Raw genomic sequence first — 27,082 nt, forward strand, 5'->3', positions numbered from 1 at the left:
AATCACTTCAAAAAGGCATCTGGAGATGCCCTTGGTGCACATCAATTAATCCTCACATTAGAGGAGGTAATCAGTCGATTTGATTGAAAAATCGGCAATTTCTCCACTTCTGCTTACAATAAAATAGTGCAGATTTAAACATTCGTTTATCATTCTTCAATCCCGGAAGAATCGAGTCTACCTGCTCGTGTATAGCAAGGAAAGTGAGTTGAAACATTTTTAATTGATTTTCTTTTTACGGGTTTTCACAGTGCCAAATCTATGCTCCACTCATAGTTAAGGTCAGGTTATAATTTGGTACTCTTCTACCCAATCGTACCTGATGCGAAACACGAGTTGCCAGTAATTTCTCCTTGTTTCCGTTCGGGGATTTCTACAAGTCACATGCGAGCCTGCAAGTTGTCGTCTCTGCTGCTTGCGTGTGCACGGCTTAATGTTTGTCCGCTACTGTTATTAGCTTATAATGGAACTATTATTGTTTTGAGCTGCAGTAATTGTCAGTGGTTGACGACGCGCGTTAAACTGTCGCAGAGTTTCGGTATAAAATGAATTCACATAGGAAAAGTGATTAATGGAGTAAACTATTGGGAAATCTCTAGTGAGTCACGTGGGTCAAAGGATGCAAAGAGGTGTAATGATTCTCGTGTCACAGAGGAAGGTTAAATGTGGTCGCCATAGAAATATTAGTTTATTGGTAATTACAAATATTTCCATCAGATTTGTCCCTCTCAACAAGTACCTTATTCTTTCTTTCCTTCTTTCTTATTAACTTCTATATATTTTTGTGTTGTTTTACTTGATTTTCCATTTGTGGAATCGTTTTATCTATTTCCTGTTTTCTCTATTTTCTTTCTATGTTTCCCTTTTTCGGTTTTTATATTTATTTTTGGTCTTACCTTATGCTATGCCCTCCATCCTTCATTTATTTGTACCTTGTTTTGTGTATATTTATTTATTTTTTATGTATTTATGTTGATTTCATCTGTGTTATTAAGTTCTTGTTTTCATTTCTTCTTTTTTTTACATTCGAACATATCATATGACAGTATTTGGTATCGCGTCTAATAGGCGACTTTATGAAGTTGATGACAAAGACGTGCGTTCACATTACATTGAAATTTCTGCTACGTAGTAGAGTAAAATAAGGAAGAGATGGGTATAGAATTTTGTAGTTTAGAAGTCCGGCAAAGGTAGAAATCTGGGGAAAGTTTTTTTTTTAATTTAACTCTTCTTATATTTCTTCAATTATGACAGTTACTTGTTGATATCTATCACATATTTTACCTTTTACCTATATTAGTATATTTATTGTATATAATCATTTCACTATTTTAATTAATTTCTTTTTAATTCTGACCATTTCCTCATTTCACTGTTTCCGTGTACGTTTATGTATGTTATTTCTGTTTGGGCATTTTTTTCGTTAATTATTTTCTATTATTCCGTTGACTATGCTCCCCTTTATTACTTTTGTTTGTTTTTATTTTTCTCGATTTATTTCATTATTCGCATGAAATTCTGTTTCTATAATATATATATATATATATATATATATATATATATATATATATATATATATATATATATATATATATATATGGGGGTCTGGTTGGTTGGTTGGTTGGTTGTTTTTTTTACGGCATATCAACCCTTTTCGGGTTATTTAATGCCGAATCCAAAGATTCTGAAGAAAACTTTTTTTTAATAGAATACATTTTTTGTTTTCAAATCAGTTTCTATTTAACCCGTAGTTGGGACCCTAACAAGTACTACCACTCCGGGTCAGAATGGACCTGGAAGTAATGGTTATTAAAGGGTAGCTCCACACTCCCCAAAGCCCACAAGCTGGATATAGTTTAAGGTCATATCCAGGACCCCCATTGAGGGACTTTTACCCTCTGCAGGGGAGCAGTCGGCGTATTCTAATGCCGCACCGACAGGGTCGTGAGGGGCATATATATGTACGTGTACATATGCGTTCATTGCATACTGTTTCTTTTTCTTTTAATATATTCCTGCTGATCCTTTTGTCCAGTCTTAGTGTATTCATGTGCGTGCACTCATTCTATTTAACTTTTATTTTTTAGTATGTTTCTCTTTTGTATACTTGTTATGCCTACCAATCGATTGGTTTTATTTATTTATTATTGTTTCCCCGTTTTTATTTGAGTTTTTATTCTTTTGTTGTTAATCTATGTTTAATGCATCAATTTGGAGTTTGCATATATCTATTTCTTCTACATCCCTTTTAGTTCTATTTCTATTTATTTTATTTTAATTTATATCAAGTGCAATTTTATGTCTTTATAGTTTATTACATGTGTGGCTTGTTTATTGTTTTGTATATTTCATCGATTTTTTATTTTTTGCGTCTCCTGCTCTTTATACCTTTTCTTACTGTTTACGTTAATAATTCTTTTTATGTTGTATTCATACTAGATTGTGATAATAATTGTTTTTCTTTATTGTCTTTTTGGTTTGCAATTTACTTTCTGCATTACTAACGTATTTTTATTTTATTTCTCTGTTTAAGTATTTTCCCAATCTTTATATTTCGTTTCGTGTACTTACTTTTCATCCTCGAGACTTCCGCTTCTCATTTTTTTTAATTGAGGAAAAATACCTACAACATAAACAAAAGTTAATATACTATCATATATCAAAATCTGAATCGAATTTAAATATGGCATATATTATCTCTACGATATGGCATATATTATCTCTACGAAGCGCTGTTCAAATTTAAAGATTCATAAATCTTATATGGTTCCGAAACAAATTAGAAAAATTGAGCAATATTAATCCTTAACATGGACGTACGCTATTTAAGCGCGAAATTAGTTGTAAATATTAAAATTATTCTTATGAGTTCCCTCTTTTTTATACGAATTGTGACAAGAGGGCATGCTATTGTTTCGTAACGTGCGTTTATACAACATGACTTACTTATTAAACGCTTTGCTAAGTAGATATGGTAAAGGAAACTATCGGCGCCATGGATTTGAGAAATATTTTATTATTCCGTAACATATACGTAAACAACACAACTACATTAGTATATTGTTACATCAATTTATCCCATATTGATTTTTTTTAATTTGCAAAATGAACTCACACCACTTAATAATGTATCATTCCATAAACAAGCTTCCGTTTCACTAACTTTTAAAAAAACGTTTGTTGTTATGAAACACACATTTTTGATACAGTTACAGGTGTAATGAATTAAAACAGATACATTACTTGCTTGACAAGTCTGCTGCTATGAAAATGAGTTCATATTACCTAGCCAGAAACTCCCTGGAACCTCTTTGTATAATCTACATCTAAAAAGTAACGTATCACTCATGCTGTCTGTACTTTTGCACTAACTGGTTTCTGCCCTAAACACTGGTTTGTCTTAAACAGTCAAACAGTGTATTTGACCTGCTAGTTTGATCATCATCTTCTATGTTACGGTTGCGGTCACATCGCCGAAATTTTGTATCCTTCTGCTGTGTTTCATACAATAGTTCGAATGGAAGTGTTTTGGCGAACGCCCTGCATTAATACCCTTTTGACATAATTATCTTCAACTAACAAACACGCAGTAAACTCAGACGCTTTCACTGAAGACAGCACAAGATTCTGGGAGACTTTCCGCTTTAATATGCGAATTACTCGAAACGTTTTCAATGTAGGATTTCCTACCTGCTTTCTATTTCACTTACTGCACAGCATACTGAAATTTAAATATAGTGCGAACGTTGTTGCAATACTGCTCAGTTCAAAAGAGCTTGTGTATGAAATGGCTCACTTTAGTAATAGCTTTTTAAGTGCCAGTGACAATGTGCCTTGTGTTGTGTTAATTAAATTAACCTTTAGTTCTTGGAGATTGCTTTTGACCAATGTGCTATTAGAATATATTTTCTAACAACACGTGTGGAACAAAGTTGTATGAATGGATACTAGTGAACGTACTCTATATCTTTTTTGAAGATTCCAGGATAATTTAAGTTTTTAATGATTGCACATGTCTATGTATATATATATATATATATAGAAAGAAGAAGGGGCAGAGACTGAGAGAGAGAGAGAGAAAGAGAGAGAGAGAAAATGAGACAGATAAATGTCTCCTTAAATGTTGAGATTTACATGGTTCCCCATTTTGCTGTAGAACTCATTAAAAAATTTTTAGCACACACACAAACACTTACGAATACACACTAACGCAAACGGATACAAAAGCCACTCACACACACAAATATGAATATATATATATATATATATATATATATATATATATATATATATATATATACATATATATATATGTGTGTGGGGGTGTGTGTTTGTGTACACGTATATAATTGTATAGAAACCGTATTTTGTTATTCCATCATTATTTTTATTGGATTTCTTGTAATAATGGCGCAAGTGAACTTGTAATTAAGATTCTACAGAGTCTGTTTAATTTCTGAGTGAATTCCCAGGTTTTATTTATAAAAAAGACAAGATACCTATTTTTATTAAGTGTAACATACACTAATATTCACGGTTCCCTTCGAATATATTGTCTAAAGGTAATATATATTATCATATTCGGTGTACGTCGAATATATTTATTTAAAAGAGAATGCACCACTTAACTGTATGTGTGCTAATATGAAAAAGGTTGTAGAGATAATCATATTATCATACTAGATTTTGCAGACATTTAATTAGAAGAGTCGAACTCATGGCACAATTCAATTTTCCACCGACTGAATACTTTCCTCAGATAATGATTTAACTAAACGGCCTATTATATTCCCATTACCGTTCAATCATTCGTAAGTTGTGTAAAGATTATATGATAGCTATTTCTGTCTCGAACATATCCAAAATCGACTGTTAAACTGCTACCTTTTCGGCGAGAATAGATCCGATATTTATTGCTTTTTAATAACCTTTATATATATATATATATATATATATATATATATATATATATATATATATATATATATGTATATATATTGATATATTGATATATATATTGATATATATATATATTGATATATATAAACATATATATTTATATATATATGCATATGTATATTTATATTGATATACATTTATATATATATACACATATATTTATATATACATATATATTTATATATACTTACAAAAACATTTACACACATATAGTTATATATATGCATATACATACATATATACATATATACACATATATACATATATATACACCCCCACTCATATATATATATATATATATATATATATATATATATATATATATATATATACTAGAAGCTATAATATAAAGAACGCAAACACAAAAGATATAAATATTTGTATAACTTTAAATTAATGCATGGTTACTAATTACATTTTTAGTAAATAAAAGTGACATGCTTGCATAAATATTGTACAACGTCACTACAGTGTCAATACGCGTTTTTCATATACGAATGTTAAGTAGTAAATAAGCAATGAGATGCTTGATGAATATCAGGGAAAAATATAAATTACTAGATTACCTGTGACCCGTTGGGTCAGTATGTTATATTAGCAAAGGAATTCATGTATGAGCGTGGCACTTGTCACGTTAAGAAAATAGGTTGTTGTTTTTTTACATAACAGAAACATTTCTATGAAAGTATGATAACATATAAAATCACGGACGGATCACTCAAACATGGAAAAAATACTCCCTATTCGTGTAAAGTTACTTAGTTTTTCGAATGATCGCTACAAACTCGAAAATTAAATAGTATTTTACTGTTAATCGAACGCCGACGAATGTCATTTAGCAGCAAAAGTGCACAAGAACCTAACGATGAGAAATATAATAATGAAAAACCCATATTGAAATCCTTCAACCCAGTTATAGAAACTTTAAATTTAAAAAAAAAACTAATTAATGAAAACCTGAAGCAAAATAATAGCACCTGGATAAATAAAATAAAATAACATTAATATTAAAACAGATTAGTAAAGATGTCAACAAAATCACCGTTCTCACACAACTACTTTTTTTCTAGAAATTTAAACAAAAAATAAAAAGGAAGGAGTTAAACGGGACGGATAGAGAGTAGTAGTAGTAGTAGTCTTGGCTTTACTACAATTGTTCTTATGTTTGTCAACGTGTTACAGTTCTTTAGTTGTAAGAAAATAGCGACAGCATAGTTGTAATAAAGAATACTTGCAAAACACCCCCAACTCTTCCTATGTTAAATAATAATTTCGAAATAATAACGTTAATATTTCAGTGCGCAGGTCAAAATCTGAAAAAGAAGCGATTTGTGCTTCTTTGTTTACGTTGGTATGGGTAAATGTTTATGCGCCCATGCGCAATCGGATGGAGTAAACCGGAAAGTGGGTTACACCACTCGTTACAAGGTCATTTTATTTTTATAATCATATAGATGTACTAGAAAACAAAATTTCATTGTTTAACTCGATCGAGCTTTCAGCAATACGTGAAATGATTATTGATTTATTTTAAAGCAACATTAAATTTATTCGCCCCATAGAGACCACGGATACCTACAATCACACCTCCCCACATGCACAATTACGTAATAATGTTTGTAGTAGTGGGAGTATACTATAAAATTTAAAATAAATAATTAAATTTTCATATAGTTTATTAAACCAAATTGTACGCTGTCGATCCAATAGATAAAATAACAACTATAAATAAAATGGGTCAATAAATATATCACAAAATTATCTATAAAAGAAAAAATAAGAATAATAATCAAAAAGATCACCTATCAATGTGCAAATTGTTATTGATGATCAGCAACAGTTTTGAAATAGGGGGATCCATATTTGATGGGGAAACACTTCAATTACCACGTTTCATTACATCCATTCGGTTTCTAATTGTGCTTAGACTATTTACATATAATTTTCCCAAAGTTACTTGGAAATTGATTTTTCTTCTTCCACTTTACACATACATGGATTTATTATTATTATTATTATTATTATTATTATTATTATTATTATTATTATTTTTATTATTATTATTATTTTGAATAATATTATCATCAATATTATTTTTATTATTATTATCATTTTGATTGTTATTATTATTATTTTTATTATTATTATAATAATTATTATTATTATTATTAATTTTATTATTATCATTATTAATATTATTATTATTATGTTGATTAATATTATTATTTATATTATTTTTATTATTATTATCATTTTTATTAGTATTATTATTATTATTTTGATTAATATTATTATTAATATTATTTTATTATTATTATCATTTTGATTATTATTATTATCATTATTATTGTTATTATTATTAGTATTATTAATATTGTTATTATTATAGTTATCATTATTATTAGGAATGCTCAGTTAAATTAAGTTTTGAAATATTTTCATAAAGCCCCAGATCCAGTTCTAATACCTATTGAAGGTGCCTTCCCACGGAAAAATATAAGACACCAGGGTCTGTATTGTAAAGGATTTCTCCTCCACTGTCAGAATAAAAAAGAAATTGATGTACAGCATCTGAAGAACATATATTACACTTTCATCTTGGCCCGAAGGCCAAGAAAAAGGCTCTTAAATGTTCATTTGTTAGTTCATGTGAAATGTTTTTCATAGACAAAAATTGAACTCAACTTCATTCTGCTCAAGTTCTCTTAATGCAATTTGACTTTATGAATAACGCCGTTGACTAAATCCTTTACCTACGTCACATATTTCCATCTAGCTTCAACTTTAAAATATTCATATCATAGATATCATCTACGTATGCCACATCTATGCGAATTCTGCCCATATTGATAGCTTATTGGTTATCAATATTAGTTCACAAGAATTTACAAAATCAATACTGATAATCTGGAAGATGCGTTTCAAGAGTGTTTTTTTTTTGGACAGCCAACGGACTTCAGGATTGATAAGCAGTCTTTCAAAATGTCCACTATTCTCTACACTTGTACTTAAGGTCGGAGCTCTAGTTTTGTTGACAGTAGACATAATAATAGCTACGCTGGATTCGAGCTACCTACTAAAGCTCTTAGCAATGAGATGTGTCAATGAATTAGACTGTGAATTGCGAATAAACAAGGTATTTCATTTTTACATAAGTCACACCAAACCGGTATGACAGTCAATATAGATGGTTTACTATCAGTTTCACAAGATATATTATCTTTATTAAAAAAAAATCAATATTGTCGCTTGTTTTGTATCTGTGTTCACATATTTAGAGACGAGGATTTATCTAAAAAATTAGCCGTTTTCAATAAAACGAAAATAGGCCAGAAATAATGATTAGTTCCTCCGTACAATTGATTTGTCGTAAAATTGATTTGTCGACGTGTATGCCGAATCAAGTCGTTCGAAGTTACATCGAAAACTGATTTTCGATATCATCACTCATGTCATGTATTTGTTGTTACTTAGAAGAATTGACTTTAAAATAGTTTTATCTACTTTAATTTAATACGTTAATTGTCAGATATTCAGACGTTGATATCGGAATTTATTCCTCTCCAATTTTCTGCAGTTTGCACGGCCCTCTATTATTTTAGATTTCTTGTATAAATCAATTAGACATTTGCCAGGTTTTGAATTAAGTTTCTTAATCATTTTAAAGCAAAGTTGTATTTCAAACGACTCATTCATTCGCCATAATTTTGATAATTACCATGTAGTTCTCTTTGAATGCTTTTCTGAAAATATTTCTTTAGACGTGAATCCGTCATTGCTTCATTTAATAAATGTACTCATAATATAGACATGCCGCCGTGGATTAGTAGATGGAGAAGCAGTAAAGTCATTGACTTTTTTATTAGTTGTTTCTTGTTATTTTCTGTTGTTTATTTTTATTATTTTTGGATTACCAGTACTACTTAATGGATCCACATTACATTCTCGCTTGCTCATTTTTGTGTGGTAAAATTAACTAAAAATTAAAAAAAACACTAATAAACGATGTTTCAACAAAAACTATGTATGCACAACAGAGGAAGACAAAACAAAGACAATACGGACGGAATCGAACGCATCGAAATCTATGAATAAGGGATGAATAACAGTCGTTTTATGAGTTCCCCCTTTAAGAGAAATTATTTATTAAAATCATAAAAATCAGAAAAGTTCAAATGAAGCTATTAAGATGTAAAGAGAGAGAGAGAGAGAAAGAGAGAGAGATAGAGGGTTATCTTAATCCTTATCATACTGCTTCTTATATTTATTTTCTATTTTTGTTCTCTTTTGTCCGCTATGAGTTTCTTTTCACCAGCATAATTAACAAGCGCTTGCTTTCCTCTATCGTGCCCATGTGACTATTTCCTCGACCTTTATTCATTGTTTGATCCCAACCAACTACAGGCCGATAAATTCTAAGAATAATTTGTTGATTCTTTACACTTTGGCGAAGTTCAAACTTAAAGTACTTCCTTAATAATCGTAAAGTACACCCCGTGGAGCAGATTATTTAACAGAAACCTATACGATATATCCAGGAACTAATCAAAGTCAACCAGGAGATCCTGAAATAAGTTACATGCAAAGAAAGTACATAAGGGTGCTATTACTTTGCCCTTAAATTATATAATCATGCATAACATAATTATTATCGATGTTAAATTTCTCTGAAAAAATTCTACTCGCGGAAAATAGGAAGTCTACATCCTATTTGTATAATAGTTTATCATGGTTCTCTTTGTTATAACCATAATGATACCGAACAATAAGGTGCCAGACAAAATATTTAAAAACACACCATAAAATAAACCATCTATAGTACATAGGTGTTTATCAACTATATGCGAGATACAATAAAAGGAACACTACCAGAACATTAAGAAGAAATTTGGATGTAATGAATCATAACACATTTTACTTAATTTAGATACAGGATGAACAACCTCAATAGAATCGATATCACACAGCTACCGAAGTTCACACTTATGTTACAAAATAAACAGATGTAAAATAGAAGATATAAAGAGAATGCATGGAAGGAAATTGGATAGTCATTAGAAGAAAGTTTATAGAAAAGTTTCGGAGATAATATTTAATGAAAATACAGACCGTGAGCAGCATTAATAATAACAAAATTCGTCTGCAATAAAAACATTGTATGGTAAAGGTCGATCTTTTCGAAAAAAAAACAAAACTAAAAAGAAATGTAAATCAAATGCTTTAATATAATACGCAAAAGTGATGTAGGAATTAAAAAAAAAAAAAGATCTCATTAATCAAAATTAGTGAGTGCCGTAACCAGTTAACATAGATTCGTAATACACGTTGTCTGATATCGAATAGCACTGTGGAAACGGAATTGCAGCGATATCAACCGTTTCCTAAACAAAAGTTAATAAAATTTCGAGGAAGATATGTGGAATGCGGAGGGAAATATTGTGGAACACTATACTAATGTAATTGGAGAAAGGGAAGGGTCATTTTACACTGCAAATTAAAATGGAATATTTCAAAACAATGAAATAGAGTTCGAAGGACATAGAATCATTTAAAAAAATATAAGTATGAAAATAGCTGTGTTACTAATGCGATTTTAATGGTAATAACTAGCTTAGAATATCGTGTATATATATAAAAGAACAATTCCACAAAATTGTTGATGAAAAACTCCAAACAATCCGAACAAAAATAGCAAACTGAACTGCACCAAACCACGCCGGATACATGGATACTGCTCAATGAATTCAGGACAGTATATGACAGACTGGTGCAAGTTATACGAGCAAAACACAAGTACCGACATAGATGACCAACTGAAGAATTACGTTAATATTTAAAGACGCTGCAAAAATGGAAGATCCCAAGCTAATACAAGCCGATAACCTAATTATCAAAAAATGTGGAAAATATTAAAGCATAACTAACAGATCTATTACATCCTCAATATGCCAGCGCTCCTTCCTACGGAGCAACAACTCTGCTGGAAAGGAAATCGCGTAATACAGGATTTATTATGAATTGGCCAAAATAATTTTAAAGAGGTAGTAGAAGAGCAAAGAACGTAACCCAGGTATGAATAAATTACAAGAATACATACGATAAAATTCTTCAAGCATAGGTTATTGTATGCAGTAAGATGTGGAATATAATGGACAAAATTAGCAATTTTATAATAAAAGCAATGGAAACATTCATATGGGAATTTCTGGCTAGAGGAAAACAACTGACACATAATAACACAGTACGACATCTTCAAAGGAGACCCGCTATTACCACGACTTTTTGCCATAGCTATAATAGCAGTCAAGTAGATACTTAGGAAATATTAATCAGGATACAGGTTTAGGGATAGAGCAAAATACACCCTCTCCACACGTTGATATATATATATATATATATATATATATATATATATATATATATATATATATATATATATATATCCTCGATACTCCAGGGTATACCGCGGCTATTTCACTGACCGATTTCTGTAGATCACCTCTGTAAAACACTTCTAGTTAATACATTAATAATATTAATATTTACATTCGCAAAAACAACAATGAGATGAAGTAGAGGAAAAATAAAGAGAAGGAATAGACGAAAAAAATAGAGGAACATTAGCAATACATACAACACTAAACATCCTCTAACTGAAATTATACTTAAAACAATGGAAATTGGTCGTCTAACCTTTTGTGGAAATTTCTTAAGACGAACCATTAAAACAGCTTACGTAAGAAGATTTCATATTACTTAACGATTAAAAACTAGCCAACAATGAGTGTTTGATACATATATTCTCATCTAATAACACATTCTATCATTTCCTCAGAGCAATCGCAAATGGCATGTGCGAATTAACGGATATCATCGATCGACGTATGAATTGCAAGGCTGATCAAAGTAAGAAAAATAGTTACTTTTTATTCACTACAAATGTTATATCATATTTGATTCACAATTAAATTGATATAATACTTTTATTCACTACAAATTTCATATCATTTTTATTCACTATTGATTTCATATATATCTTTATTGACTATTATTTTATACTGTCTTTAATTCACAATTAATTGTATATATAATTTTTATTCACTATTAATTTTATATATTTTTATTCAGTATTAATTTTATATGATTCTTTTATTCACTATTAATTTCATATAATTTTTTACTCACTGTTTATTTTACATAATCTTGTATCCACTATTAATTTAGCATTAATATTATTCACAATTAATTTTATATAATTTTTATTCATTACTAATTTTGTATAATTTTATAAAGTATAAATGTTATATGATTTTTTCAGTCACTGTTAATTTTATATAATTTGTATTCTCAGTGTATTTATATAATTTTTATTCACCATTAATTTTATATATTTTTTATTCATTATTACTTTTATATAATGTTTCATTCATTATTAATTTTATATAATTTTTATTTACTATGCATTTTATATGATCTTTTATTCATTATTAATGTTATATAATTTTATTTACTATTAATTTTATATAATTTTTATTTACCATTAATTTTATATAATTTTTATTCACTATTAATTTTATATAATCTTTATTCACCATTAAGTTTATAAACTTTTTATTCAAAATTAATTTTATAAAATTCTTATTCACTATCAATTTTATATAATTTTTATTCACTATTAATTTTATAAAATTAGTATTTACTATTAATTATATATATATTTTTATTCACAATTTATTTTACATAATTTAGTATTCCCTGTTAATTTTATATCATTTATTATTCACTATTAATTTTATATAAGTTTTATTCACTATTAATTTTACATATTTTTTTATTCACTATTACTTTTATATAATTTTATTCACTATTAATTTTATATAATTTTCTCACTATAAAACTTATATAACTTTTATTCACTATAAATTTTTTATAACTTTTATTCACTATTAATTTTATATTGGTTTTATTCACTATTAATTTTATATGGTTTTTATTTACTATTAATTTTATATAATTTTTATTTACTATTAATTTTATATAATTTTTATTTACTATTAATTTTATGTAAATTTTTTTCACTATTAATTTTATATAATTTTAGTTACTATTAATTTTATATCATTTTTATTTACTATTACTTTCATATAATGTGTTATTCACTATTAATTTTATATAATTTTCATTCACTATTAATTTTATATCATATTTATTCCCTATAAATTGTATATAATTTTTAATCAGTATTAATTTTCTATTAATTTTTTTTACTATTAATTTTATATAATTTTTTATTCCCAATTCATTTTATATAATTGTTACTCACTCATAATTTTATATAATTTTTTATTCAAAATTAATTTATATAATTTTTCAGTCACTATTTATCTTATATAATTTTTATTCACAAGTAATATATCATTCTTTATTAACCATTAATGTTATATAATATTTTATTCACAATTAATTTTTTATTTATTTTGATTCACTATTAATTTTATATAATAGTTTATTCACTATTATTTTTATGAAATATTTTATTCACTATAAATTTTATATAATTTTATTCACTATTAATTATATATCATTTTCTTATTTACTATTGATTATGAATAATTATTTTATCCACTATAAATTATATATAATTTTTTATTCGCCATTATGTTTATATACTTTTGTTATTCACTACCAAATTATATGATTATCATTCACTATTAACTTTATATATTTTATTCACTATTAATTTTATATAATTTTTATAAGCTATTGATTTTATATTATATTTATCCACTATTAATTTTATATAATTTTTTATTTACTATTAATTTTATCTTATGTTTTATTCACTGTAAATTTTATATAATTTTTATTCACTACTAATTTTATATAATTTTTTATTCACTATATATTTTATATAATTTTAATTCACTATTAATTTTATACAATTTTTATTCACTATTATCTTCATATAATTTTTATTCACTATTAATTGTCTATGAATTCATTCACTATTAATTCTATATAAATTTTATTCACTATTAATTTTATATAATTGTTTATTAACTATTAATTTTATATAATTTTTATTCACTATACATTTCATATGATTTTTTAATCACTATTAATTTTATATCATTTTTTATTTAGTACAAATGTTATATAATTTTTATTCAGTATTAATGTTATACTATTTTTATTTACTATTAATTTTATATGATTTTCCAGTCACAATTAAATTATATATAATCGTTACTCACTATTAATTTTATATATTTTTTATTAAAATTATTTTTTATATAATTTTTCAGTCACTATTTAGTTTATATGATTCTTATTCACAATTAATGCATATAATTTTTTATTAACCATTAAGGTTATATAATTTTTATTCACAATTAATTTTGAGTAATGTTTATTCACTATTAATTTTATATAATTTTTATTCAGTATTAATTTTATTAAACAATTTTTCACTATTAATTTTAATTAATTTTTTAGTCATAATATTTTTTATGATATTTATTCACTATTAATTTTATATAATTTTTTATTCACAATTAATTTATATAATTTTTCAGTCACTATAAATGTTATACAATATTTTATTCAACATTATTTTAAATAATTTTTCATTCACTATTAATTTTAAACCATTTTATTTACTATTAAATTTATATAATTATTATTCACTATTAATTTTATATAATTTTTTTTAATTTACTATAAATTTTGAATAATTATTTTATTCACTATTAATTATATATATTTTTTTGTTCGCCATTGTTGTTATATAATTTTGTTATTCACTACGAATTTGATATAATTATTATTCACTATTAATTTTATGTAATTTTTCATTCACTATTAATTTTATATAATTCTTGATCGACTATTAATTTTATATAACTTTTATTCACTATTACTTTTATTAAATATTTATTCACTATTAATTTTATATAATGTTTTTATTCACTATTAAATTTATATATATTATAGGTTACCATATATTTTATACAATTGTTGTCTTCAATATTAATTTTCAATAATATTATATTCACAATTAATTTTATATATTTTTTTCATTCCCAATAAATTTTATATGATTTTTATGCCCTATACATTTTACTAATTTGTAAATGTAAAAAAGTCAGGAAAAAAACGAAAAATAAATGGTTCTTTTATAAGATAAAATCGGTTTGCTCTATTTCAACACTCTTTAATTTGAAAAATATAATGATTTTAAATAAACACATCTATATATTCCCACCTCGTCTAACTGCAATAACACATTTGTACAGTATAACACGTGGATGTTTCAAAGAAAATAAACGTGTGAATGTGATACTAAACTCCTCAAATTCAATAAACAGGAAATTGGCTTACTCCTCCTTTATGATATTTCGTTTGGTTCTTATTGTTGGTTTAATCTAATTAATTTAAATGCATAAAATATTTTTATTGGATAAAAAATATTGTTTTAGAAACAAATCGTCTAGACATGAGACACTCCTTAACTGAAATTGCTAATAGGTAAAACAAAACACATTGGATTGCTAAGACGTCAGAAACCAAATTTAACATAAAACTAAAACCTGATAAGAAAATAAACAGGAAATGTAAGCTAATCGTTCTAAGCGCTCTTTATATCGTATCATAGATATCTTTTCCAGTAACTAGATGTTTAAAAAAAAATTGTACATTTTTTATGTGCATGAGCATGCATATTACATCGCATTGGTTTGAGAGATAATCAATTTACATGTAATAGGATAACTTTTAAATTATACCTGATCTCGCTGTCCCAATCAATACAGAATCTGATATATAAAAGTAAACCTTGGGTCTTACGAAAATTTCTTACGCTTAAGATTAGGAGATGCTCAATACAAAACCGTCACATCTGACCAGATTTTGATCCGGTTTATACTACCGTTATTATTACTGGACATTTAACCCACCAAGGTCGTGGGTGCGCTGCATATTTGGCGAATGCTGACTCACTTTTTGCACTTTGTAATTTTAAAAGCTAATTTCCAGAGTAAATCGGAGCTTTTCCCTTTTCTTCCTCAAGGGTGTCGTCGGCGTCCATTTCTATTTATCGGCTTATATTTTTTTTTTACTTTACTGAACTGTTTCTTACAGCGTGGGTTAAAAGCGTGTTACGTTTCCAGATCACCCGAGCTTATTTTTTTTCTTTTTAACCTTTGAAAGGTTTTCATAATGGCGCACTTCTTGAGTTACTTTGCTGTATACTTCGTTTTTTTTTACATTGTTGTGTCGGTATATCATGTGACATCTCATTTCTATTATTTCCACCTCCATTGTAAGTTGGCATTAATTTACTGCGTATCCCATGCATACATCATGATAGAGATTATTAGAGCGTTCGCTTGATTCTTAGGATTATGTTTATGTCTCATTATAATCTTCAGAAGCCTTTTTGCTAATGAAATCCACGTTACCATCTCGTCTGGGATTATTAACTGGCAGAAGAGCTAAACAGAAATTACAAATTGCGCTATTAAAGATCGCCCGAAATAAGAACTTAACACCAAATAAACTAGTTTTTTTGGTATAATGTTATTACAACTCAAACGATTACAAACAGAAGACCAAGTGTATATTAGAATGCCAAGCCAACGTTGAGTACCTGATCAATTATTATTATTATTATCACTTACATTTAGAAAATATATATATATACTTACAGCTTAAAAATGTTTACTCAAGAATTAAACTCACAAATAAAATAAACACAGTCGATTCTGGAACTTTTAACGTATTTGTGCAATTTTGGTAGAAGTCGACAGATTTTTCATATTGTAGGATATAGCCTGTTTATGCCCTTGGAAAAGTGGTTTTGCTTATGCTGATGAAATAGGTAGTTAGCAAAGATCAAGTCAATCAGTTGGCCAGAAACGCATTATCGAACTCACGTGTGGACGACTCGATTTTCGCAGATATTTGCGAATGTCATCTCCTCTTTTCGATTGGCTACACTTAATTCGTACCTAGGTCACTTCCGGTTGCACAATGAACGCATCATCTTACGTGTTTTTTTTTTTTTTCACATTCTTCTTCTCCTTCGCCCTACAGTTTCGAGCCATTCCTTCATATTATCACATTTTTTTTGCGGTCGCAATTTTGCTTCTTTGTATTTTTTGCAACCAACTCCCTTACATACACTTCCACTGTCTTTTCCGCCTTCGCTTCATGGGTTCGAGCCTGCCTGCTTACTACAATTATTTTCGCTCACCACACACCTACACACACCCAGGCAACACCCGGCACCAATGTAAGCGCATATATAAAAACATAGTATAAACACAAACACACATTATATATATATATATATATATATATATATATATATATAGTAAAAAAGACAGAGAGACAAATGAGGGGAAAGTTAGAAGCCATCTATCTGGCACTAAACAGAATGTAGGATGTATACCACATGTTTACTAAATACAATGCAACGGTACAATGGCTTCTAAATCTAGCAAATCATTTTAACCAACGGTTGTAAAAGATATAACTAATACGAATAAAGAGAAAGTCTATTAATGTTACAAATATGCAGGGAAAAAGTGAAACATCAGAATTTGAAATTAAGAACTAAACAAAACCATAAACTTGCTTATCAAGCTAAATAATAAAAACATAATGTTACCCTTCTATTGCGTCATTTTTTTTGTTGTTGTTGGTGTTTCAATTGTGAAATTTTAAAAGTGAAAAAAAATATTTTAATATTAAAAATATATCATTTTCAAAAGGAATCTGTCTAGTTATGAAACGCATTTTTAATTACCATTATAAATATTCCAAATCCTCTTGGGAAAACTCAATTGTTCAACTTAAACTAAAATATGTAATATAAACAAAGAAGTGTACACCAAATTCATACCGACGCTGCGCGTTGTGTTTCTATTTGTTCAAAATGTCCCATTTTTTTGTGTGTGTGTGTAACTCTATACGCCGCTTTACTCTGGAGGATAAAATCTTTCTGTCAGACAAAATTATTTAAAAAATTTTCTCGTGGTCTTGTGTTTCAACACACATACACCATTTATTGATTCCTAGTCCTGGTGTTGACAAATATACATAATCTTAAATATAAAGTATAGTCAAGCGGAATGTCCCCGAAAGTTTGAAAATCACTACACCGGCAAACTTCCAATATGTAACTGAGATATATGATGACGTGTTATCGTGCGACTATAATGCGCCCCTGCTACATCTTTGAAAATACTTTTAAAAAAATTAAATAAAAGTTTGTCAAAAATAACTAACGAATCTTACACAAAATTACTCAGTGAGTGTCAAATATCTATATACCTATAAAGTAAAATTGCCTGTATGTGTATGAGTGTGTGTATGTGTGTGTACCTTTCCCTACCAAACTACTCCGTGCATTTTCAGCCTACAGACTCAAGATTTGACATAAAAGTGATTGAGATTTGGGAAAAATTTTAATTGGTGTTTGCCAAGAAATTTAGCCGTGAAGGTGTCAAAGTGTAACGATTTCATGTTTGAAAACTCTACCAAACTCCTCGGACAATTGTGGGTCTATACGCATGAAATTTTAGATGTAGGTTACTCTGACATTGATCAAAGTTTTACTTTAATTTAACCCAGAAGAATAAATGTCAAGGGATCAAAATTGGGGTAAAAGTTAACATAAAATTGACCTCTACTGTTCCTGACAATACTCCTCCACAAATTTTTGGTCTAAACATTTGAGATTTTACATAAACAGTATTCAGACATAGAGCAGGCTTTTTAATTGGTTTGTGGCACAATATTTTAACTGACAAAGGCTCAAATTTCAGCTAATTTTGTGTCTGAACATTTGAAAATTTACATAAATGGTGTTCAGACGTGCGGCATTTTTTTTAAATTTGTTCTGGGGCGAGAATTTGTCTGCCAAGAGGTCAAGGTTGAAAGAGTCGGCCTTTGCAAACTCTACCAAACTCCGCTTCCAATTGTGGGTCCAACCGCTTAAAATTTGAAATGTAGATTATCTGATCACGATTCAAACTTTGATTATATATATATATATATATATATATATATATATATATATATATATATATATATATATGCACATAAAGTTATGAAGAGTTCATAGGACCCGAGCACAGCCGGGTTGAAACTGCAATTATATTCTAATATTAAATTGTATATTTTACAGTGTTTCTACAGCGAACTAAGTAAACGAGGTTTCCTAAACCTTGTGTAGAATATATGTTAGCTATCCATTGATTGTAATCCAATTAAACAAGGAATTGTGAACCATGAATGCTACATTTAATATAGGATTCTTTTGTAAGATAGAGATGATTTGAATAAAATGAACGTTAATATTATTTCATGAAGTATTCGAAGAAATACACAAAAAAAAATTGAAAAAGAAGCTAATGTAAAAGACAACAAATGAATTATAGAGAAATACAAATCGAAACTCCAATGTCTAATCAACAAAGTGTGTATCGCATGTAAATATTAACATAAAAAAATAGTAACAAAATGTTCCCATGATGCTGAATACATACTATTACACACCTAAAAACACAAAAAACAGAAATGTCTGGAGTTCTGAAGAAGATGTAAAAGTGAAAGACAATAACACCAACAATTAACAACAGTTTGATTCGCTAGAAAAATAATAAAATTCGTGTAAAAATATAGTTTTAGTTGAGTTTGGGGAAATATATATTTTTCCCCTGTTCTATGTTGTGTTCTATACGCATGCGCATCTCTTGAGTAGTGAGGTGTAGTCATCAACATTACGCGAAAACTGATTGCTTTCTTTTAGAGTTCGGTCAATAATGTTCTGCAATTCTGGCCATTTTACGCGGCTTCTTCTGCCCCTCTCTATAGAAGAATGCACACCTGTAAGAAAAACAAAACAAGGAATTCCGTCTAGTATTTTTTAATTAAGGACCTTACTCCTCCTCTACTTCACAAGCGAACATGTAACATAAGAGGAGCTCATATGCATAACACCCCCCACCAAATTTCTCAGTGATAGGGAAGAAAGTCACTTAAATGTCCAGGCTTCCTACGAGCTCGCAGTGGCCATTTCGGCAGTCCATGATTCGGGTTCGCAGTATTCAAACAGGAAGACTCTCCAGTGCGAACCTGTGTGTGGGCTCTAAAATTCCTCGCTCTAAAACGATTCCTTCTAAGAGGAGCAGGCTGTACCGCGTCAAAGTCAGTCTATGGATGAACAAGTTTTTTTTTCGGTGCCTGTCCTTCATCTGGCAGAGATGCAGGTGTTACCTTATCCAAAGTGTCTGACGGAGCCCCAAAGGAGACTGTCACTAGACGACGTGTCAGGAGCGTCTTCAGTACCGTGACCTCCCGGAAATACGTCGGTGTCAGGGGGTTGGTTGGTCTGTCCTAAGATGCTGTCCACGGTTCTAGTACGCATTCGGCAGGTACTAGGTCTCTAAGAGCCACATTAGACTCCCTACCATCTGCATGTCGCACTTGAGCGTACTGGAGGTTCACCTCTATAAGCTTTACCTCTTCCACCAAGGGACCGTTCTTGTTTTAACGTGCATGTCGTCTCAGACATTAAGTATCGGCATTTGTGGCGGGACACAATAAGAATCTAATGGCGTATAATGCGGAAGGAATGAAACTTTCCCAATTATCAACCGCACATCCGTTATTTGAGTAAGCCAATTGAACGGTCTTCTATATAATGTCGTTATAGCTTTCACACTGGTGTTACCCTTCGAATACTAGTGAGTTGTTCTGCTTATATCCACTCTTCCTTCTTGTAGAAATTGACGAAGCTTCTCTGACATGAAATATATATATATATATATATATATATATATATAGCAGGACGGGCAATAGTGAACAGAGGCATATAATTGCAGTAATAATGTCTGAGTAAGGGACGGGAAATAGAAATACCGTGAATATTAGTCGAGAACAGTTCCTTTTTTAACTTCGTTTGTATCCTTTAAAATCAAGATTGAGTCTTTCAAATGGTTGTATTGCTTTTATTGAAAAAAACATTTTGTGGATTATAACACCAATACTTTCTTTCAGCACAGGTCCGGCAGGAATCTATAGTTCTTTCTCCCTCCTTCACAGAGAAAGGCCAGTTACTACACCTCACAAAGTAGTGTCCGGATGACAGATTGTTATGTAGCATCCGGATTTCGTCCCCGCTTGATACCGTACAACATACTCTTGTTAGTGTATCAGCTGTTAAGTTCTCTTTGCCTGGTCGGTAGCTTACATCAAGTAGAAACAAGATCGTTCAATTCTCTACCTTGCTATTTTCTAATTCTTTATTTTGCTTCAACAAAACCCAACTGACTTTGGGTTAGTAATAAGTTAAGTTGCGTTCGATCAGGTGGTGTCGCCATTTTCTTAATGCCTGACTATGATGTAGGCTTCCATTTAAATTGTGGGGTGTCGTCGTTCACTCGCTGAGAGTAGCATTGAAGAAAACGCTACAAGACGATCTGCTTTCCTCAGAAAAGCAGCAATATCTCAGTCTGACGCATACGTTTTCACAAGCAGAGGAATATTGTGATCTATTGTTGTAATTGCTGATATCGCAATATAACTTTTCAATCTCTCGAATGCTTCAACGGTATAAGGGGACAGAGGAAACGTGTTTAATTGTGTAAATGGATGTATTTTTTCTAAAAACTATGCAATTTATTGGGAGTAGTGAGGACGACGGATTTTGAGTAGCAGGCATCTGAAATGAAGGTGTCAATTTATCTGCGTCCGGTGCTATTAAACGTTTTTATGGTGGGCGTTTTTTGTCCAGTCAAAACGAGTATTTGTCATTGTTTAGGGTAAGGTTGCATGTGTCGACGATAGGCATGAACCAGCTTAGATTTTCCTGGTGTTCCTTTTTATTATGGTCACACACTGTGACGTTATCAATATACACATATGTGTCGTCAATTTTCACACCCGTTATGATTAGGCTGAATATACTTTTGAAGATCGCTACCCCATTCGTAACGTCAAATTGCGATCTGATTGTAAGCGCCGATAATTTAATTTATTCGGAGTAGTGAGAAGGCCTCCAAAATGATAAATCCATTCATGCGTTGGGATTAATCTATAACCATTCTATTTTTATGGATTTCTCAATTGCTTTTAACTACCCGATCCTCTATGGTGATTTGCTTAACTCAATTATAGCCGCCTCGCGTATTGTTTTTTAATCTCCGAATCAATGAATCAATTATTATGATGAGGAAAACCTCTGCTCTTCACTAGAATTTTCAGGTAGGATTTCGTAGAAGTGACTAGTAGTTTTCAGATAGGTTTTCGAAAAGTGACGGGTACTGGATTTTTGGGCATTAGAATTCAAAACAGAATTTCTATCTGTGAGCGTTGCTTAAAAACTCGTGTCGCAGTATTATTTCACAACAAAAGTTGTTCTTTTTTTGCAGATACTTTAGTGGTTATATAGGAGACGTCATTAAACAGTAATTCGACTTAATAATAACTACTTACTTGTGCAGAAAATGATGTGTTTGCCAGAGGTGACAAAATGCAATTTGATGGTTTTTACAAGCCCTCTTTGATGACATTTTCTAACCTCTCTCGGTACCGAGCAGAACATTCGTAGATCTCCCCTTAAGTTTTACTTTTATAATAGATTTTGAAAGGCAGCCAGGAGAGGCGGCTAAAGTAGCGGATGTATTTTGAAGAGTGGATTTGAATAGGGGTTTATACGATTCCATACCTTTGAAAAAGGGTCAAGTTTTCCAAAGTTATAACAACGGATACCTCTGGCAAGATATGAAACACATAGGTGTCTAGATAAGCCGGAAAAAATGGCAGGCGCTTATTTTAAACGGCAGTCACCGTTTATTCTTGAAGCTTCGTCGGGTTATCGTCAGTAGGGGCCAGTAGGAACAGATGGGTTTTACGGGCGCCCAGGGCGTCTGGCTGTAAATAAGAACAAGACTGTTGCATATCACAGTCCAAGCTATAGTCTTGCTCATAAGCGTTTCTATGTGTAAAGGTCTTATTCTCAAGAAGACGCTGTTTTACCTAGGCATTTCGTAAGCCGTTAATGAAGGCATTCAAACAGGTTGCTTTTCGGCCTCTAATGTTGTCATTGGAAATAAGTTGCAATCTTTGCCCAATGTCCCAAGGCTCTTAAGAGAAATGGTTCAAGGATCAGTCTGATTCTTGTCGCGGAGTCGCTAGTAGGTGACTAGAAAATATCTCATTTTTGGGTTGTGTGTATGTAGGGTTCAGTACATCAAATGGTTATTCCTGCATAACGCAATCCAAGCTAATTTGATTGACTGTGGTAGAAAATTAGTTGGTTAAGAGCGCAAGCTTATTGATGAATGTAAAATGAATTTATCTTTATGAATGTAGAACCTCAATTAAATTTGTTAATGTTTCCCGCCAGTGTTTTCCGCATATCTCGGCTGAATCGCTTTCTGGATATGTGGAAATCGCTCTGTTTGCATAAATTGTTCCATTCTTAATTGAATGAATTGTAGTGAAATCAAGACGCGTGATTTTCTCTTGTAATCTTGGTTTCACTTAATAATCTTACTACTCGGCTTCTTGACAGGCGGAAATGTGCAGCTTTAATAGCTTGGCTTATCTAAGAAAAGTTAATCCAGATTCAAAACATGCGCAGGATGGAAATATAGAACGCATTTTGTTTTTAAGGTAATAGTTCTTATAGCATAACTAGTTCATATAGTAAATGCAGCAATAACACATCTGAAAACAGTTTAAAAAAGGAATATACGTCAGAAAATTGAAGTACAAAATGGAAACAGGAAATGGAGAAACAAATGCTTTTAGGAACCATAGCAAAATGAAGAAAATACCAACAACGCAATTGGTACTGCCAGTTTATTTAAAATTCAGAACATTTCGTAAAGTACTCTTGCAAAACGTAAGTAAAATTTCATAAGAAATATATACAGTATGGCTAGATAAAGAAATAATCATATTAATTGAGAGGACAGCAAAAAGGGAACGATACATGGAAACTGGAGAGAACAACAAAGCAAATTTACTAATCTTGCGGGAGCATTTAACGAGACATGGGTCCTGTAAAACGTCTGTATAATACTGGTCTTTGAGAAGTACTAGGAATTGTACAAAATCTGGAATAAACCAAAGAAAATAAGAATTCAAGGGCAGATTGACGATCTACACCGTAAACAAAGCTTAAAATTAAATCATGATATAACAATAAACAAAAACTGAATAAATAAATGAATAAAAAACATTTAAAATGCCATCAGTTTCGGCTGATACAACGAAAATAACTGTAAAAGGTCAATATAGATAAAAAAAAAAAAGACTATAGAAACGGGCACACTCATAAGAGGTGACTGAACGGGTGCAAAAACTCCTAGGGCTTGCTATGATATATTGATACATACATTACAGTGAAGATAATAGTCTAACCGGCAAGATGCCACGGGCATGTGACAGTTGCAATAACGCAAAATAATTTCCGAACTTTATCGAAAGAGATTAATCGGATTAGAAATCTGCAAGGAGTTGTTTTAATTCCAGAAAAAAAACACACTGGTTACTATGTGTAATTTATCTCCGCTGGTGCACTATTATTGACATTAATAATATAAATCTCACCTGTCTGTTAAAATTATGTATGTATATATATATATATATATATATATATATATATATATATATATATATATATATATATATATATATATATATGTATGTATGTATGTATGTTTGTACGTTTGTATGTTTGTATGTATGTTTGTATGTGTGTATGTTTGTATGTATGTATGCATGTATGTTTGTATGTATGTATGTTTCTATGTATGTATGCATGTTTGTATGTATGTATGTATGTATGTTTGTGTCAGGTCAGGTCATATGCTACTGGTACCATGTAACCCAGTACTACCTCCCTTATGGTTGGGTCACCGGCGACTAAACTGGTTCCCACACCAGACTTGTTTGGTGAGGAGTGTGGCTAGTCTCCCTGAAGGATTAAAAACAAGACCTTCCAACGGGCGAATGAACCCTTTTTTGGGGGGTCAAAGGCCAACTAGCACCGTGTGTGTTTGTGTGTATGTATGTGTGCGTTGGGGTGGAGAGGGCTCCCGTAAGCCGTGGTGAAGACAACCTTTCTAGGAGAAGCAAATCTCTAATTAAAAAAAAACATAAAGCGGGAGACCAGTACCCGTATTAAGTTGGTCTGCAGTTTAACTTGTTGCTGGATATCTTGCTCTTGCTTGTTGCTGGATCTCAACATTTTGAACCGAGAGAGAGACTTAGCTGTCGTACAAAGCCAAGACTCTGTAACTTCATCTGTGTATGGATACCCCCTCACGCATTTGTCTATTAAAATGGTCATGTAGCGATGGAAGTCATTTTTGGGTTCGTGTCTGAGGGAGTGACACTCGTCTGACAAGACGTTGCAATCATCACCATGTATGTGTATAGGTATGTATGTGTGTATGCGTAAGACTTTCGACGGAGGCGACGGGAATTTCTCAAGGTCAGTATACTTTTAATAACTAGCATGAGTGTCGGGCAATGGCGGGCACCCATGCTAGCTATTATAATAATATGAAACAAAAATAGTGTAATGACGGCGAAATGAAAACACAGAAAAAAATTGCTAAAGAAAAAGAAAACGGAAAAAAGAATTTTGATTGAAAAAGAAGTATAGAATAGCAGTATGCTTGCTAGCAAAGGCATTTAAAGATTGCGTGTCAAATAGATGAAATTGATTAAAAATTTCAAAGAGGTAAGGATAAAGAGAATTTGGAAAAAAAGAGTTAAATAAATTATAGTATAATCTAGACTTTTCTCAACCAATCGATGTATATATCGATCAAATTAATATCATGTTATTACAATGTTAATCAATTGCATTTTTCAGTAGGTAGTTTTGTATATTTTGTTAACACGTGTTAAAATACTTCCTTTATGAGTAATTGATTGACGGGGCTTATGTACTTTTGCAAATAACATTTCAAACTGGCTATATATTCTTTTTTATATATACAGGGTGTCCACAAAGTCTGGCTATATTATGTAGCCAGACTTTGTGGAAGCATCCTGCAGATTATGTAGCCAGTTTTTGTGGGCACCCTATATATATATATATATATATATATATATATATATATATATATATATATATATATATATATATATATATATATGTTGCCCACAAAGTCTGGCTACATAATCCATCCGATGCTTCCACAAAGTCTGGCTACATAATGTGGTCAGACTTTGTAAACACCCTGTATATAAGGCGTTATAGTTAGCATACTCCTTGAAGGTTTCGTAACTGATCAATTGTTAAAATACAACAGATGAAAAGCGCTGTATATATTTTTAATTATATTTACTTCATCCTTTTTATGTACTTATTTGTTGAAATTACAACATATTAAAAAAATCCTTTGGTAAAAATTGTTTCATAAATAATATCATGATATTCGCGGTACTATCCATAAAATGCACAGCATATTTTTTTTTAAATTGCTATTCGATATTTTTTTTTTTCGAATTACAATTATGTCTTTCTTAATTTTTGTTTGCTAGGTTGTTAACATTAACCATATCTCTCAGTAAAGAGAAATTTAAAGCACAATAATTACAGATTTTTTTCTGCACTTTCCGATTTTATTGATCTACTTCGTCACAAATGAAATGTCTCTTACGAAGTGACACAAGGTCTTTCTTTTTTCCTTGACTCGTTACTTATTTTATACTGTATTCATCACTAAGCATCTGAGACATATCTTTCCCCGAATCTAAGAAACGGATAAAGGAAGGTATTTTAATAGTAAATTATATATATATGAAAAAAGAAATATCAGCATTCTTTAACAGTAATTTTAAATTTACAGCAAGAAAAATATAGGAAAATAAGAATATATCGCTAGTCTGAAATGTTCTCTTTTTGATTTTCTTCTATTATTTCATTTAATTTGATTTAAAAACATAAGTTTCCTTATTATTTAACAATCTTCGCGAGCTTCATAATTATACAACCGGTTAGACTCTTGGAGTACGTATATATTCCGACATACACTTACAAAGTATGAGTAATACCTGGTATGAAAGCAGGAAATAAAAATAATATACAAAA

Source organism: Euprymna scolopes, chromosome 9 (assembly GCF_053919585.1).
Source record: "Euprymna scolopes isolate OS-2025 chromosome 9, ASM5391958v1, whole genome shotgun sequence".
Taxonomy (NCBI): Eukaryota; Metazoa; Mollusca; class Cephalopoda; order Sepiida; family Sepiolidae; genus Euprymna; species Euprymna scolopes.